Here is a 17959-nt window from a genome sequence, read left to right as displayed (position 1 = left end):
TGTTTTGTTTTTTTTAAATATAGAACTACTTGGTAATGAAATACCAAATCTAGGATAGTAGTTACCTCTGGGGATGAGTGAGAACCCATGGAGTGTACATGAGGTGGGTGGTATGTGAGTACATACGTATTTGCTATATTACTCTTTATACCATTTTTGAAATATTAACATATTTCAAAACAAATTATAATTTTCATAACAAATTATAATTTTTTTAATTAGCAAAAGTTTGAAGAGTGAGTGTATGGCTTGTAAATAGTACTCAAAATTATTAGTAGGCTGGAGCAAAACTAAGAAAGGGAGAACAATGAGAGAAGCAGCTAAAGAAACAGAAAGAGACCATATCCTGCAAAGTCTTGTAAAGCATGCCCAAAATTTTATTTTGTTTTTGTCTTTATCCCAGAGTGCAGTCACTGAAAAGTATTAAGCTAGTTAAGTTCTAGAAGATTACTCTGACAAGGTGTAAGTAAAATAGGGTAAGTTTCCTAATAACAGAGGCTTGTTTACCCTTTAATCCCTAATCTTAGCACAATCTATAATACAGTGATTGCTCGATAAACATTTGCTGAATTAATGAATTTATGGAGGGGATGAGGAAGGAGAAGCAGAGAAGTAGGAAGACAAATCAGAAAGCAATTATGATAACCCAGGCAGGAAATGTTGGGTTTACAATAACCACCTAAACTTACTTTTCTCTATTTTACAAAAAATAGTAAAATAATAAGAAACTTCAAGAGGACAGAAAATAAAGTTAGGATCTATAACATAAATATGAAGACCTGAATTCCAGTCAGGCAATGAAGTAATCCTGTATCTACTCACCATTCTTCCGCTCACTAAGGGGAGGCAAGTTGGGATTCCTGCCAGCGTTGAGGCCTAGGGTCAGCTCGGGCTGCAAGGAGAGCTCCTGCAGCTCATTGGCAACAGCTTCACTCTGGGGGCTGGGGGCCGCAGACAAGGACACCAGAACTGGTTCATCATCATTTTCGCCAGCCCCTCCTCCGTCCAGCCCATTCACAGCAATGACGGAAGGGGGCAGGCACACTACACTGGAAAAATCCACTTTGGCTTTCGTGATGGCAAACTGGAAATGGAAGGAAAAAAGTTTAGATGTTACTGTGAAGACTATTACGCTGAGTATATGCTCAATATTAATAATATAAATTATATTATTGGTAAGCTACCATTATTCTTAAAAGTTTTTTGTAAAGTAAGCTAGCATGATTATTAAATTAATATTTACTATGCTCATAATGTACACGTGATTTCAGTCTGATTCTGTCAACTACATCACTCAGGAGGACAACATACAACTGAAATAAAAGCAGTACACAAACACACACACACACATATATATTGGGATAAAAACAAATACTGGCCAAGAAGAAAGAACTATGTCACCTCCCAACTACTAAGGGAAAGTATCTTGAGAAATAATATTTAGTGAGCATCCACAGGTATTAAAGTACAGTACTGCACCAACATAATCTGGGGGAGAAAATTTTTTTGAGCAAACAATTCTCAGCCATTAGATTCCATAAAGAAATATAAAGATGTCTGATGATGGATATTAGCCCAAATATTTTAACCTACACTAGTATTTAGTCATAGTACTCAGGAGAAAGACAAATACTGTATGTTCTCACATATGGAATCTACAGCAAAACAAAACAACAAAAAACCCACACTCAAGGAAAATGAGATCAGATTTGTGGTTATCAGAGGCAGAGGGTGAGAGGTGGGAAAACTAGATGAAGGGGGTCAAAAGGCATAAACTTCTAGTTAAAAGATAAGTATAGGGATGTAATGTACAACAGGATAACTATAGGTAACACTGCTCTACAGCATACTTGAAAGTTGTTAAGAAAGTAAATCCTAAGAGTTCTCATCACAAGGTAAAAAACATTTGTTTTCTCTTTTTTGTGTGTACCTATATGAGAGACGGACATTAACTAAACTTATTGTGGTACTCATTTTGCTGTACACCTTAAACTTAATACAGTGCTGCATGTCAGTTATATCTCAATAAAACTGGAGGGGAGGGGACTGTTAAGTCATTATGGACTATGAGTTCATACCTCAGTAGAAAATTGAGAAATTTAACTGAGATGGTAACAACTGTGTATGCAGTAGACAGACCCTGCAAATAGTATTTGCATATTAACAGACACTCAGTAAATACTTGTTATTTAAACAAAGACAGAAGCAAATGAAAGATATCTAAAGATAATCTGGGGACCAACACAGGCAGACCTTGAGGAAAAGCTAAATGCTATTAAGGACCACTGCATGAAAGATACAGAAATACTAAGAATAATGTTAAATCAAGTACAGGAATCAGCAAACCTCATTCCACTTAAATACTCCAGTTACACTGTTGTGTTAGAATTATAGTCTTACATAAAAGTTATTAAGCAAACAGCAAAACTCCATTATTTCAAACTTAACTGGTATCTGTGATACTCTAACAGTCTGAGATTAAGTAAAATTTTATGCTACTTTGCGGGTGTTGGTTAATAAAGAGTGCCAACAATTTTACAGTGCTTACCAGATAAAGAGAAAAACTGAAATATTGCGTCATAATGTATAATTTTTACATGATTCCTAAAGAGACTAATACATTTAATGTCAACATGCAAATGAGTATTTCTCATTTCAAATGAGTTATTTTTTCATTAAAAATGGCCTAGCAATACAGTTTATTGGGTAAAGAGTTTCTGTTTTGAAAGATAAAGTTGTGGAGTTATGTTGTACAACAATGTGAACACAACACTACTGAGCTATACACTTTTAAAAATGGTTAAGATGCTAAATTTAATGCTGTATGTTTTTTAACTACAGTAATTTTTAAATGGCCTGGCAAGATCACTGCTTAAAAAATAATTTACGAAACTAACTCATATCATTCATCAAGCTTGGAAGAATAAGTTATTCTCTAAAATGTTCCTTCACTTACTTTTCACTAATTCAGAGCAAACTGCCCCTTATTACTTTGCATTAAGTATGTTATTATTGCTGAGATTCAGAGATTTGACATTCATGTATTACTACTCCCAAGAGACAATAAAGATTCATCATATGATACCGTGTTTCTTCTAATGAAGAATGAAGTTTAATTGCATGAGCCTGTAATTCTGGTACATACTTAACACACATAACCAGTACTTCTAGAACATAATTTTTTTTAAAAGAAACTGCAAAATGGCCCCCAAAAGAAAGTCAAGCCAAGTCTAGTGCTAGGCATGAAGAGAAAAGAAAGGAACTTGAAAGTGATGTCTCTTAGAACACATACACTTTAAATATATTAAATAAAGGAGATCAAATTCTGTAGTGACTTGGACCGTGATTGTGCCTGCCACTGCCTGGAATGAAAGGAAAAGCAATTTGAAAAACTGCTTTAGTGAGTGCTCCTTTCAGTATTTATTTTAATAGCTTAGTAACTGATTAAGTTCCATATTTATAGGATCATTAAGGGTTTGAGGAGATCACTTAAAGTTTTTATATATATACTTTACCATGTATTTTTATTGGGTAAATTACACACTATGGTGGTATTTGTTAATTCTGAGATTTCAAAAGTTTTCAGGATATACCCTTTTAAAATGTGAATATTAAACTGTACTACAATAAAATTCTTCCATAAAAATCATGGGCTAAGCAGAGGGGAGGACAGATAAACAGGTGGCAGAATACCGACAACTACTGAAGCTGAGCATTGGATACATTAGGATTCATTATGCTATTATTCTCTCTACATCTGTGTGTGTTTGATAACATTTCTGCAGTTCTTTTTTAAGAAATAAGGTACTCCCATAAAACAAAGTGAAGATCTGGTGATACATAAAGCAACATTTCCTTAGTCTCGACCTTAGAAAACAAGCCAAACAGAAGTCAAGCATAAGCACAGACAAAAGGAAATATTAAGCATAAAATATATACATTGGGAAGATTTATTTATTTATCTAGCAAACACAGTGCCCTCTACTCTTTTAAACAGTCGGACGCTTTATTTCTACTTATTGCCTTACAAGTAAGCAACTAAGTGGCTTTTCTTTAATTACTATTATTATAGTATTTTACATGAACAACATTGTGGGTTCAACATTCACCCATATTATCAATTGCAGTCAATTGTCTATCAGCCTAGTAAGATGCTACAGAGTCATTGCTTGTCTTCTCCATGCTGCACTGCCTTCCCCATGACCCACCTATATTGTGACTACAAGTTAGAGTGCCCCATTCCCCAACCCCTCCCCCCTTTGGTAACCCCTAGTCCCTTCTCCGAGTCTGTGAATCTGCAGCTATTTTGTTCCTTCAGTTTTGCTTTCCTTCTACTAGTTTAAAAAAGCCCACAGGATAAAATTCCTAGTAAACTTACAATCAAGACAAGATCCAAAAATGCTGAGGTATAGCTGTCATGCATAAAGAAGTTTCCTCTACCAATTACTGGATACTCCTAAAATTTCTTACTGTAAAACTTGTAAGAAAGAAAATCTAAAGGAGTAATAGTTATCCTGGATTATATGGATCATATTACTTAAAAAATTTAAGTTATATCTCAAACAAAATACTTTCTGAAATACCTCAAGGGAAAAAAAACCAAAAGAAAAAATCTGCATCATGTTTTAGTGTTGTAAATTTATAATTCTACTGAGTCCAAGATCAAATTTTCTTATTCATCACAGGATTACCAACTCCAATTTCTTGGCTGCTGATTTGCATCCAATCAGTAGCAACCAGAACAAAAACAACATGGGGGCAGGGTCATCTCCCACAACCCATCTGTTTCCCTCTCTTGCTGGCCTGATTCTGCCTCATCTTTTCTCCACCCCACCCCCTTTTTGGGCTGCAGGCCTTGTGCATATGTTAACTAGAAGCAACAGCACAAAATGTGTTGAAGAAATGGAAGAGCTCAGGGTAGACAGCTGATAGTTCTAACAAAGTATATCTTAGGATTCTTTATTATGACCCTTGACAAATATTTTCATACAACCAAATAATACAGTGTTTCCAGAAAAAAAAATTTTCCTGTATAGAAATTGTTTTTAATCAATTAATCAACTTTCTTTTAGCTGTATTTTTATTTTCCTTGCTTTACTTTTAATGTAGTAGATACACTAAAATCTTAAAACTCTTACTGTCTCAACAACAAATATATAAAATTTGACACAAAGGAATTCAAAAACAAATATTTTCTGAGAGCTTCTGCCCTATGTCCTACAGAAGGTTAGGAAAACATCAAGTCTTGGATAACTAGCTGCCCTTATCTGTCACCACCACCCCCATCATCTTCAGATGTCTTAAAAACTACTCAGACTTTTAGAGATGGCAAAGAAAAGGCCTTTCTGCTCCCTCTTCATCTCTGAGGTCATCCAAAACCAAGGAATAAGAGTAACAGAAAAACATAAAACCCATTTCAAAACAATGGAAAGCACCGGAAGAGTGGAATGGCAGATGAAAGACAGCTGCAAATTATCTGACACTTCTCCAATTGACAGGAGAGGTCTATTTCCCGCCCTTGCACTTGAGCTGGCCTGTGACTCCCTTGACTAAGAGTACAGTGAAAATGACATGATGCCAATTCCAAGTCTAGAATTTAAGAGGACTGGCAGCTTCTACCTTGACCTCTCAGAGCCCCGTGTCCCCCTGTAAGAAGTCTAACTCCTCTGCTATAGAGACTATAAAAAAAAGGAATCAAAACTATACTGAAAGGAAGAAGGACCAAGCTGAGATTAGCCTCCCAAGACATCCCCACCAACGTTTCAGGCAGGTACACACTTGGACCCTCCAGACAAACCCAGTTACTTACTTGCTGGGTGCCACCATGTAGACCCAGTTAACAAACACCATGTAGAGCAGAATTCCCAAGCTAAGCCCTGCCCAAATTCCTCGCCCACAAAACTGTGAGATATAATAAATGATGACATCAGACTTCTTAATTTCAACATTGGAAATTAAGACAGGAGAGTATGCCTTCAAATTCTGAGGAAAAAATTATTTTCAAACAAGGATTGCTTATATAACTTGAACTTATGAAGACACTGTACAAAACAAAATTTTTACCTCCCAAGCAATTTTTTCAGGAAGCTCCGTGGAGCTATGGCCTTTGCTGACTTCAGGTTTTAAGATCCTCCAGGATCATTCTACAGGGAATCAGTCATCCAAGGTTTTCCTCTTCCCCACTAAAATGGATACAGTAACAATGGAACACCACCTCTTCAATTAAAAAACAATACAAGGCTCTTCAGAGTACTTGCTCACCATTCCCCTTTATGTATCTACTGCTCCAGCTATGGACCTGTTAGGCTGCTCTCTCCTTGGAAATGCCTAGAATTGCCTCTTCTTCCCAAACACCCCCTTCTCCCTATCATCCATTCCCTTCCAATGGGCTATGCTTCTACAGGATCTCAGAATTGCTTCTATCATTGCTTACTTTTACTATTATTATAATGGACTGATCCTCCACTAGACGGTAAGTTCACTAAGGAAAGGAATTCTGCTCTGTCTTTGTGACTCAAGTACCTAGATAAAATCCTTGACACAGAATAGGAACTCAATAAATGTTTGTTAATTTATTGGCTACACAAACACAGCATATATACAAAGTCAGCACTGAAAAGAAAAAAAAAGGAAAGTGGTTCTGTCACAGGTAGGCATTTATGTTTAAATAGAAATACCTAAAAGGTCATAAAAAGCTTCCTGAGAGAGGTAATATTAAAATTTAAAAATAGTCATTAAAAACGGATAGGATTCATATTATTGATAAGTTTTCACAAATGCCTAGGGTACCTAACTGGTTTTCTTGGTTTCACTGGATATGGCTGGTAACTGTAGGTCTGCTTTTGTTATGTATCTGTATTCCTATTCTGTTAATGTGTGTACGCAATTTAATTAATAGTTTGTTAAAACCTATACATGCTTATGTTACTCTACAAGAAGTTATGTCAAAGAAATAATCAATCTTCCCATGTTTTCTTCCATCTGCTACTTCTATAGCTTTTCTTCTTCCTTCCTAATTACAGCCCTTTAGTAGAATTCGTGCCTCATATCGAAAATTACCGAGTATCATAATTCTTCCAAGCAGTAAAGATACCTCAAGACAAATGCTGGGCATAGAAGCCACAGGGCATATATCTGCAAAGAAGTAAAAAGCTAACCTTTTCAAAAAATATTGCTTCTCTCTCACTTACAACTTTACATTTCCCTGTATGGCCCCGGAAGATGGCTGGTTAGCCAGACGGGTAAGATTCCTCAAGGGAGGAACAACCTAAGACAGGCACAGTCGCAGGGGGGCCATCAGGTGAGAAATTGGGGATCAACAGAGGGGAGGCTTAGAACCTCACCCCCCCCCCTGTTTTGAGAGACATCTTCTGCATCCATGGATGTTTTGTTGCCCTTGTCTAGCTTGGATTAATACTTAGTCTATAGGCACACACCTGATCATCTACATTCGCCCTCTTACAGCACTAAATTATGTTTTCTACCTTTATCTTGCATCTACCTACCACTTCAGCATTAAAAATAATAATAATAATAATAATAAGGGAGAAATGTGGGATTCACATATAAATCAAGTATAAAAATCAAACAAATAATCATATCTGACTTGATTGTTTATAGTTCATGATGCATGATCAAAACCAAAAGTTTCTGTGATATGACTGCCCTTGCACTGTTCACCATGTAAGAACTTACTCACTATGTAAGAACTTGTTCACCATGTAAGAACTTGTTCGTTATGCTTCAGAAGATTGGAGACTGACAAGAATTAGGCTTAGGGTTGATTAATGATTGTGCATTGAGTCCCCTATACAGAATTTTATTGTTGTTAACAACCATTTGATCAATAAATATGAGAGATGCCCTCTCAAAAAAAAAAAAATGATAGGATTGACAGGATTCACTTACTTTTCATTCATTCTTTCAATAAATATCTATTGAGTATCTACCACACGCCAGGTACTTTCTAGGTGCTACAGATATCACAGTGAATAAAAGAAATCTCCTGCCCTCAGGGAACTTACATTCTTCCAGGAGACAGAACAGCATGAACAAAAATGTGGATATGAGAAAGTGTGGATTATGTTCTGAAAGAGCAATCCAAACTGGCAGATCACATAGTCAAGTACAAGTTACATGACATGTATCTGGAAGAGCAAGCTGAGTTTAGCTGTAGGAAGTAGGGAATGACATGATCCAACCAAGGTTTCGAGAATTAATCTGATGGTGTGTAAACACTGGAAGGGGAAAAATGTTACAAAACTACATCATTGGGCCAAGTATAACATGTTGAGACCCTGAATTTGGGTAGTAAATGTAGAAGGAAGGAAACTGCCACACAACACAGAATTGTACCTGGCACAGAGTGAGAACTGAGGCCTTTGTTGAATTAATGTGGAATGAGTGAGACAGAATTTAAATGTGATAGGATGTGTTTGTGTCTGGTTGGGGTGGTGGGCAGGGTGAGAATAATAATGATTCTGCTAATAGGGAAGAAAGAGGCAGGAATTTCATCTGAGGGGACAATGAATCTGACTTCAGATGTGTGCAGTGAGCCTGTGTAGAGGGAGCACACATCCTGAGCAGCAAGTATGGCACCCAAGGCTCCTTCCCAGGGAAACACAGTGCATCAGCCTTCACAGCGGATCAAGCAGCCGGAGCTTTGAACTATGTCTGTGAACATCTGTGCTTTCTCTCCATTTATTTTGTGCATCTGTTAACAAGATGTGTCCAAAGCTATCAGAAAAGCCTAAGAGATGTTTTTTGGGGGGTCTGGGAATGCTGAAAAATTTTTCCATATAAATTAATGGTAACACTTCTTCACCACTTTGGCTTACAAATACTTATAGGAATGCTCTACTTAGGGATAGCAGGGGAAACCTGTAATAGAAACATCCACTAGGGGCAAGAGAAGGAGAACATGGAAATGAAGGTAGAATGATAGAAACAAAAAACAATACAAGAATAGGAAAAGAACAACAGAAAAAAGTAGGGTGAATGAGAAAAAAGAGGAAGAGGTATAAATATAAGGGAACAATAAATGGCTATCAAACCTGTCTACTGATAATTCAGGAATTCCAAGTCTTCTCAGATTGCCTACTTTGGGTCTTAGACCATCCCTCTCACTCCTAAAATTATCATATACAGCTGAATATCTAGTTATGTGTCAATACTTTCTACTCACACTATTTTAGAAGCAGCTCAATAAAGCTGTAACTTTATAATGCTGAGGGGCAACCAGCTGTCCCCAAACTTAAAAAACACAAGTAAGCTCAAGGGCTTATACAAAAGGAGATGAATTTACCAGCTGGAGGCAGCAGAAATAGATAAAAACAGAAGAAAAGTAAAATACATACTTTAATCCCAGGTTCAACTCCTTTTCTACTGATTTACCTCTACACCATTCTCAACAAGTCCCTACCAGATATCCATAGAACATAACCTAATAATCCCATTAGAACATAACCAAATAATAATGAGAACATCTCTTAATTAAGTGACACAAGCCGCCTTTCAGCCTATGTCACCTAAGAAGACGTTCTGGAGAAGAACTGACTTCTATTAAGTCACTCAACAAATATATACAAATATTAGATAATCTTCTAGGCACTGGCAGTGCCAACAAGACAGAAAATATTCCTGTTTTCATGGAGCTTACATTATAGTGAAAGAGACATAAAAATAAAAGTAAATATATAATAATTTCTGGTAACTATAAGTACTATATGTGGGGGGGTAGGGTGGCTAATTTAGATTAAATGGTCAAGAAAGGTGTTACTGAGGAGATGATACCCGATGCAAGACTGGAAAAACAGCCAACACACCAACACTTAATTAGCACTTACTATGAGTGAGGCACTTCATGTTGTATGTATTCAGTCTTCACAACACTAAGACACATTTACTTATATTATCTAATTTTTTATAGTTGAGGAAACAAAGGCATTGAGAGGTTAAACCTGAAAGCAGGCAGTTAGGTTTCAGAACCCATGCCCCTAACCACAACAAAATCTGACCACCTGAATTTGACAAGGAGCAGCCAGCTATGCAGAGAAAACAGCATGTGCAAATTCAAAGGCCATGCAGTGGGCATGAACTTGGCATCTCCAAGGAACTGTAAGATCAGCATGGCCAGAAAGCAGAGCAGGAGGGAAGAAGCATTTTCTATGAAAAACTGGATGCCACTGGGCGGTTTTAAGCAATGGAGTGATAAGTTCTGATGTATGTTTTTAAAAGATCACTTTGGCAACTGTCTCGAGAATGGATGGTATGGGAACTTGTTCACCTTAGCCTGCTGCCTATGAGTTTGGTAAAATTTACCACTGTGCCTGGCCCCCTAGTAACAACCTGTACCTTAATACATCACATATCACTGAGTTGGTGACAGGACCTTTAGCAAGCCCTTTTGAGTAAAAATTGATTGTCACTATCTGTCCTGTTACCTTAAAGGGTCTTATATGAGAAGTTATATATTCTGAGTTTAACTACAAGGTGGTATGTTCTTGCAAAGGTTTAACAGGAATTTGACAATCTACCTTAACTTCTACCTTCAATCCTCCCTCCCCAGGAAAAAGCTGCTTGAAATTTAATGCACTATTTTGGCAAATGACTTTGTTACATTCCCTGAACTATATTCATGACCATGAACACTACAGATATACTCTATGATTCCTAATCACTTTTCTATGGTGTTCAAATATGTTCCAGTTTTTAAATGTGGAATTAAATATCTCTTTTGGAGATTTCTTCTCTAATGGAAAGAATGATGGAAGTTAAGATGTACACATACTATAAATAAAATACCTGAATAAATTTAAATATCATCTGAATATATTTTGTGTATTCACCTACAAAAGTATGAAGTCCATCATGAGAAGTTAGGAATTCTTCTGTCATTTCTACTCTTACACCAAAATTGTATACTCCAATAAGCCAGGACAACCTGAAATGTTGCCACATCACAATATATAAAATCTGCCACAGACATCCTACTACACTGATGGACAGAGACTGCAATGCAGTATGGGTGGGTACTTGATGATATGGGTAAATGTACTAACCACATTGTTTTCTTCATGTGAAACCTTCATAAGAGTGTATATCAATAATACCTTAATAAAATTAAATCTGCTACAGAGATCCTGCTCAGCTTTGAATAATGTGGGGAAAAAAAAACTAGTTATTTTTGAACATGCTAACTTTGGAATGAAAAACCTGTTGAGACAACCCTCACCCAAGATGAAGACTGGCAGCAGCTTGGAGAAAGGGAAGACATCCACAGTACTATGCTTTGTTTCCACACTACAATGGAGTGTTTCAAGAGAATTCCTATCCAGAGCCAGAGCCCCCAGAGCCTCATCTCCTTAGGTTTCCCAATCAGCTCTCTCCCTATGTTATATTATATATATAAAGAATATGCTCTCAGCCATGAGTATTTTCCTAAAAATCTTAATCAAATATTTTACACTGGCAATCAAACATCTTGCCACTAAAAGAAGAAAATGAAAAAATCCAAAAACTATTACAATTTTGTAGGAACATCCAAATACAGCAACCCACAGTCAGAGAAAATGTATACTCAAGACTTAACTATTCAAGACTAGCGAGTCTGTGGGTCAAGGAGAGGAGGCCAAGCTAAAGCTCCCCAGGCACTTCCTGGTGCCACAATGGGGGGCAATGTAGTCACCTGTGACAGACAGCTCTGCAGCGTTAGAACTCAAACAGCAAGGGTAGCACCAGCACACTCATCAATTAGTTTTCTGATTACTTTAATGATAAACACTAACTTCTTAATTAAACAAGTCTACTCTGGCAAAATCAGTTACCACACAAAAGCCTTGGCTCTGCACGTTACCTTCCTGGTATACACTGCAAAGTTTCTATTTAAAACTGCACTTTCATAGTGAGTCTGGCATCTTACTACACTGACGAACAGCAACTGCAATGGGGCATGGGGAGGGGACTCGATATTATGGGTGAATGTAGTAACCACGTTGTTTTTCATGTGAAACCTTCCTAAGAGTGTATATCAATAATACCTTAATTTAAAAAATAAGTTAATAAAAAAATGCACTTTCAGTTTCTAATGCTCATCAAAGGCTTCAATCAAGATGGAACCTCTGGAAACAATGAATCACAGCAATTTAAATAAAAACAGCTCCTAAGTCAAGCTCATTATTCTTCTCTTCTGACTGCCTCTTGCTTCAAAGAGTACTCTCAGCCAATTAATATTTCTAAAAAGGTGCTGAGAATTTCTAACGGAATAAAATGTAACAGACATTTGTAAATACCATTTTAACTTCAGTGCAATTACATTTAAAGCACAATTATATTTACAATTATATTTAAAGCTTTAAGTACAATTACATTTAAATTATACAACTATACAGTACAACTAAATTTAAGGTTATAGTGTACAATTATATTTAAAGTACAATTATATTCAAAGCTTTAAAATACAGAAGAAGAAAGAGTATTTAAAGTACAATTATATTTAAAGCTTTAAAATACAGAAGGAAGGAAGAGTAGAGGTAAAGAGATCCATTTCCCAAACAAAGCAAATAATAACAAGCATTCTCCAAAGCAGTGAGGAAGTTTCCACATTACAAATACATCTAAATACAATTATTGTACAATTTATTAAATGTTAAGACACAGGCAGCAGCAATCAGCAGCTAGTACAGTGCATTTTGAAGGCATCTGTGCAGGCAACAAGCAAGATGCAGATAGCAAAAAAAAGAAGTAGTAAATGCACACAAGCATAAAAGTCTTCAAATATCTTGTTGGTGGCATATCTTAAAATGGTAAGGTTCTACACCAATCAAGGAGAAAGGAAGCACAATGTTAATCTATAAAAGAGAAGAAAGCAGATGAACACAGTGACTTAGAAGTCTTAGACAGCATGAAAAAAAGAATACAATGGGAAGAGAATTATGAACATTTTTAAATATCAAAGACTATCAGTAATCATTAAGTAGAAGAACCCCACATGGATCATTGTGGCAGGCACTAGAGGTGCCCAATATCCACTTCCCCCTTCTTTTTTAGTAACAGAACACATGAGTTTTACCTAAGTGCACGCTGGAATGAAGACTGCATTTCCCAGCCTCTCTGCAATTAGGTGTGGGCATGTCACTGAGTTCAAGCTAAGGGGACATAAGTAAAAGTGCTAGATGTGATTTCCAGGAAACGTCCTTAAAAGAACTGTACACATTATTATTTGGACTCTACTCTTTCCTGCTGGCTGGAATGTAGATGAGTGCAAGCAGCCATTTTAGACTATGAGGAAAAAGCCATATGTTAAAAATGGCAAGACAACAAAAATAAAAACTGATGAGAGGATTAAAGATGGCGGTGTGAGAGGTGAGACAGAGGCTTCCACCTAAAATTGCATATAAAACAAAAATACAATTAATACGACTAATCCAGAAAGAGCAACAGGAAAGAGGGCTGTGCCAAACTGCATACACCTGGGGAAAAGAATAAACTTCACGGAACGGGGTAACATACCAAAGCCGTGGCCCGGCTTGACCCAAGCCCTTCTCCCATCCCAGCTCACTGGCAGAAGGAAGAGAAATGGAGCAGGGAGGGAGTGGAGGCCTGGGACTGCTGAATACTTAACTCCGGAGATCTGCTCTGGGAGCACAAATCTACATTTCATAGTGCTTTCAGGGTACTCTTGTGATTAGGGGGTTGGAAAGCTAAGACAGGCAGAATACCTGGAGAGACTGAGATTCCAGCCCCTTGTGGAAAGCAGGGATCCATATCCGGCTGCTCTGGGCAAAAGAAAGGTGGGCAGTCTTAGAGACTTTCTAACAGCAAGAGAGCTGCTAAAGGGGCAAGGATTGCACAGAGCTTACTGCTCAGAGGAAAGGACAGGTAGACAAAATTGTCTGGATGCACTCTGCCCAGCAGGTTGGGAACTTTTTCACTCTTCAGGCGCTCCAGCTCCCTGGCTGGCTACACAGCTCGAAGGACCCCCTCCGTGATACACAGCCTACTGCGCCTTTCTCCTGGCCAGCCCCACTTGGCTCGCAACCCTGGCGTTAGGCCAGCCAGAGGGAAGCCCCGTCTACAGCAACTACAAACACAAAGCATAGAGGCTTATACCTGTGTGCTTGGCCCACTGGTTCTGGCAGTGGAGGCAGGCATAGTGGCTGGGAAGCAGCAAACAGCTCTTCCTCCCCTCAGGCACCAATACCGCTCCCCTGTGACCCCTGACATTGCTTCAGCGGCTGAGCAGCTCCAGAGAGTAGAGCTTCTGGACACTAGAGGGCGCCATATACAAATATGAAACACCAAAGAAACCTGGTTCCAAGTAAAATTATAAATACAGCACCTGAGAAATATTCAAATGAAATCAACCTCATGAATCTTCCTGAAAGGGATTTTAAAATAAAAATAATTAACATACTCATGGAGGTACAGAAAAATATTCAAGAACTCAGGGATGAATTCCGGTCAGAGATCCAATCGTTGAAGAGCACAGTGGAGGGTATTAAAAGTAGATTAGATATGGTGGAGGAGATGATAAATGAAATAGAAATTAGAGAAAAGGAATACAAAGTTGAGGCACAGAGAGAAAAAAGGATCTGTAAGAATGAAAGAATATTGAGAGAACAGTGTGACCAATCCAAACAGAACAATATTCACATTATAGGGGTACCAGAAGGAGAGAGAGAGAAAAAGGGATGGACAGAAACTGACATTGTGGAGCACCACATCAGCCCTGGGTTACCTATTTCTCTACTTCTTTTACATAAGAGAAAACTAAACTCATGTTTAAAGCCACTATTATTTTACTCTTCTTGGGCCACAAATAGTTAAAGATAATCCTAGTACAGAATTTGGTCCCAGGAGTAGGATGCTTCATGAGAAAGAACACAACATACACAGCATTGGCTTAATAAAGTTGTAAGTGGTGACCACTCATATACTGAAGACTGAAAAGCTGGTAATCACTGTACATCAAAACATCTAGTTAAACCACTGCCTGATTATATTGGGATGCTACAGCTTTAAGGGAAATAGTAGGAAAGATTCAGAATGTTTTGTGTTGGCTACTTCTTGCAACTTCCAACAAAATTATACCAGCAAGGTAAAACTCAGACTAGAGTTAATCAGTCAGTAAGCAGAGATATAAAGGAATACATCTTTTGTATGGCATGCAATCAAAGCTGACTAAAAAAGCCTCTTACTTTGGAGCCTTACTGAGTAGAAAAAGTGAACCACTCTGTACTCCACAGTACAGTGGCTGCCAAATGGAGATAAGATTGGAGCTCTGTCATATAAAAGTATGAACACAACTGCCAAAAAATTGCGCTAAGGGTTGCCTTCTCACACAAGCCAGTTGTTTCAGATAGCCTCACTTTAACTGCCATTCGTTAAAGTGGGGTCAAGATGCTCAAGGCACACAGGTGAGTAGATGAAACACACTGGAGTTATCAGGCTTAAAAATAATGCTAATCCAGAAATTAATTTTTCTGTCATGACAGAAAGTCTTCAAATTTCCTACCCAATAGCAAGAATCAATTGCTCTCCCCTAGTTACTTTTATGTTACTAATTCTCCCCTTTTCTGAATGGTAATTTCTTATTGCTATCATCCTATTCCTATTATATCTATTGTACACTAATTATTTTAGAAGCAGTTACCTTGTCTTTTACTTTACAGGCCCTGAACCACAACTGACAGAGAAGACTGCAAATTACTCAGACATCCTGGGTTTTAAGCTAAATTCAGTAACTAAATGAAGAGCTGGAGTAGTCTCTCTTGGGATGAGGGGTGTGTTTGTGTGTGTATGTGCATAAAGAAGGGTAGACATATATATTAGAACAACCAAAGAAGTACACTATAGTAAAATAACAAAATCATATTTATATCCCTGAATTCATTTTCCCCTTTCTTATTAATAAAAGACTCAGGTAAATGGCAACCCAGATTAATGACTATAATTCTGAACTCTCTTGAAATTAGGCATAATCATATGACAACATCCAGGCCAATGAGTTATAAGCAAAAGTATCATATAGGACTTCTAGAAGTATAGTTAAAAAGAGTAAGCATACCTTCAGCTCTTCTTCCTTCCTGTTGGCTGGAATACAGACTGTACTGATGTAGCTTGAGAGCAGCCACTTCAGATTATAAGGTAGAAAATGCAACCTTGGGACAGCAAAAGAAACTGTCTCTGAAGAAGCCTAGGTTTTGGATTTACATCTATTACAAATATCTTAAATCAGCTGTTCCAAATATGTCCAAAGAGCTAAAGGACACAATGTCTAAAAATCTAAAGTATGGGAATGATGTCTCACCAAATAGAGAATACCATTAAAAAGATGGAAATTAAAATGAACCTACACAGAAATTCTGAAAAAACTGAATTACTAAATTGAAGTATTCAGTAGAGGGGTTCAAGCAGAGTTGAGCAGGAAGAAGGAAAAAAAATCAATAAACTTGAAGATAAATTCCAGTTATCCAATCTGAAGAAAGAAAAGAAAAAAGAAGAAAAATGATAGTGTCCCTCAGAGACCTATATACCACCACCAAGCATAATACATATGCATAAGGAAGTCTCAGAGGGAGAGGAAAGAAGGAACAGAAAGAATATTTGAAGATACTAGCTGAAAACTGTCTTAATCAAACTTCAGAAAGACAAAGAAAATCTTGAAAGCAGCAAGAAAAAGGGACTCATCATGTAGAAGGGATCCTTAATACAATTAACAGCTGATTTGTCATCAGAAACCAGAGAAGCCAGAAGGCAGTGGCATGACATATTCAAAATCATGAAAGAAAAAAAGCCTGTCAACCAAGGAATCTATATCAAGCAAAACTATCCTTCAAAAATGAAGGAAATTTAAGACATTCAAAGAATACTTTTCAAACAAATTGGAAGAATCTGTTGCTAGCAGACCTGCCTTATAAGAAATACTAAAACAAGTCCTGCTGTTTCAAATGAAAAGATACTACAGAGTAACTCAAATCCACATAAGAATAGAGCACCAATAAAGGCAACTACACAGGTAAACATAAAAGACAATATAAATGCTTTTTTGGCTCTCTTTTTTCCTCCTGTCTGAAAAGCCATCTGCAAAAAGTAAGAATTATAAATTTGGGTTGATAAGCACACAATACATAAAAATGTAATTTGTGACAATAACAGCAAAAGGAAGGAGGGGAACACAGCTATATAGGAACAAAATTGTTGTATACTATTGAAATTAAGTTGGCATTCATCCCAGAGTGTTATATATGTTTTCATAGAGTTCCACTTCTGGTATATTAGCATGAAGGCCTCCATGGACACACTCCCCTGGGAAAACAGGAAAAAGCTGGTGAAAACCATTACTTATCTTCTACAACTCCAGGTTGAAAAGGCTAAATTCCTGGTAAGTGAGATGAAGAAATCATGGGCTCTTTTCCTCCACCTACCCCTCAACCTTGGGCAGAGGAGGCTCTGACCAAGATGCAGCAGTCTAAAAATAATGGGACCCTGATTGTATTCTCCCCAGCTCATAGGGCAAAGGTTCCATGCCAGGAGGAAAGCAAAGAAGACTAAAAGCTACATTCCTGGCCAACATCCAGAGTAATGACTTGGTTTTTATCCAGGGGAAGAGGTGGTCCTTAAAAAAAGAAAGTTTCACAGCTCTTCTGAAAGCAACTACTTTTGAGACAAGCTATGGAGAAATTCAGGCCTGAGGGGGTTCTCAAAAAATTGCTGCTTTTATTCAGGAGCAACAAACTAAACCATAGGCCAGATACCTCAATAGTAAAAACCAGGGAAAAGGGCAGCTAAGAAAAGTTTCTTCTGGGGTCAAAACAAACTGCAAAGACTGGCCTAAAAAACACCCCAGCCCAAATTTAATTGGATCAGAATGATGAACAATTAATGCCAAGACAATTCAATGGGGGGAAAAATAATCTTTTCTTTTCAACAAATGGTACTGGTACAACCAGATATCCAC

The 17959-nt window shown here is 37.4% G+C and overlaps 1 long non-coding RNA gene across 1 annotated transcript in view; it reads right to left on the bottom strand.

The window, feature by feature from the left end:
- Positions 1 to 935: 935 nt before the first annotated feature.
- Positions 936 to 17959, bottom strand: part of LOC130678931 (uncharacterized) — a 77409-nt gene continuing 60385 nt past the window's right edge. Inside the window, exon 3 of the long non-coding RNA XR_008991886.1 lies at positions 936 to 1084. This is a non-coding gene — a long non-coding RNA (uncharacterized LOC130678931). The remainder of the gene's footprint in view (positions 1085 to 17959) is intronic.

This window comes from Manis pentadactyla, chromosome 10 (assembly GCF_030020395.1).
Source record: "Manis pentadactyla isolate mManPen7 chromosome 10, mManPen7.hap1, whole genome shotgun sequence".
NCBI classification, from domain to species: Eukaryota; Metazoa; Chordata; class Mammalia; order Pholidota; family Manidae; genus Manis; species Manis pentadactyla.
This window is presented reverse-complemented; position numbering and strand designations above follow the sequence as displayed.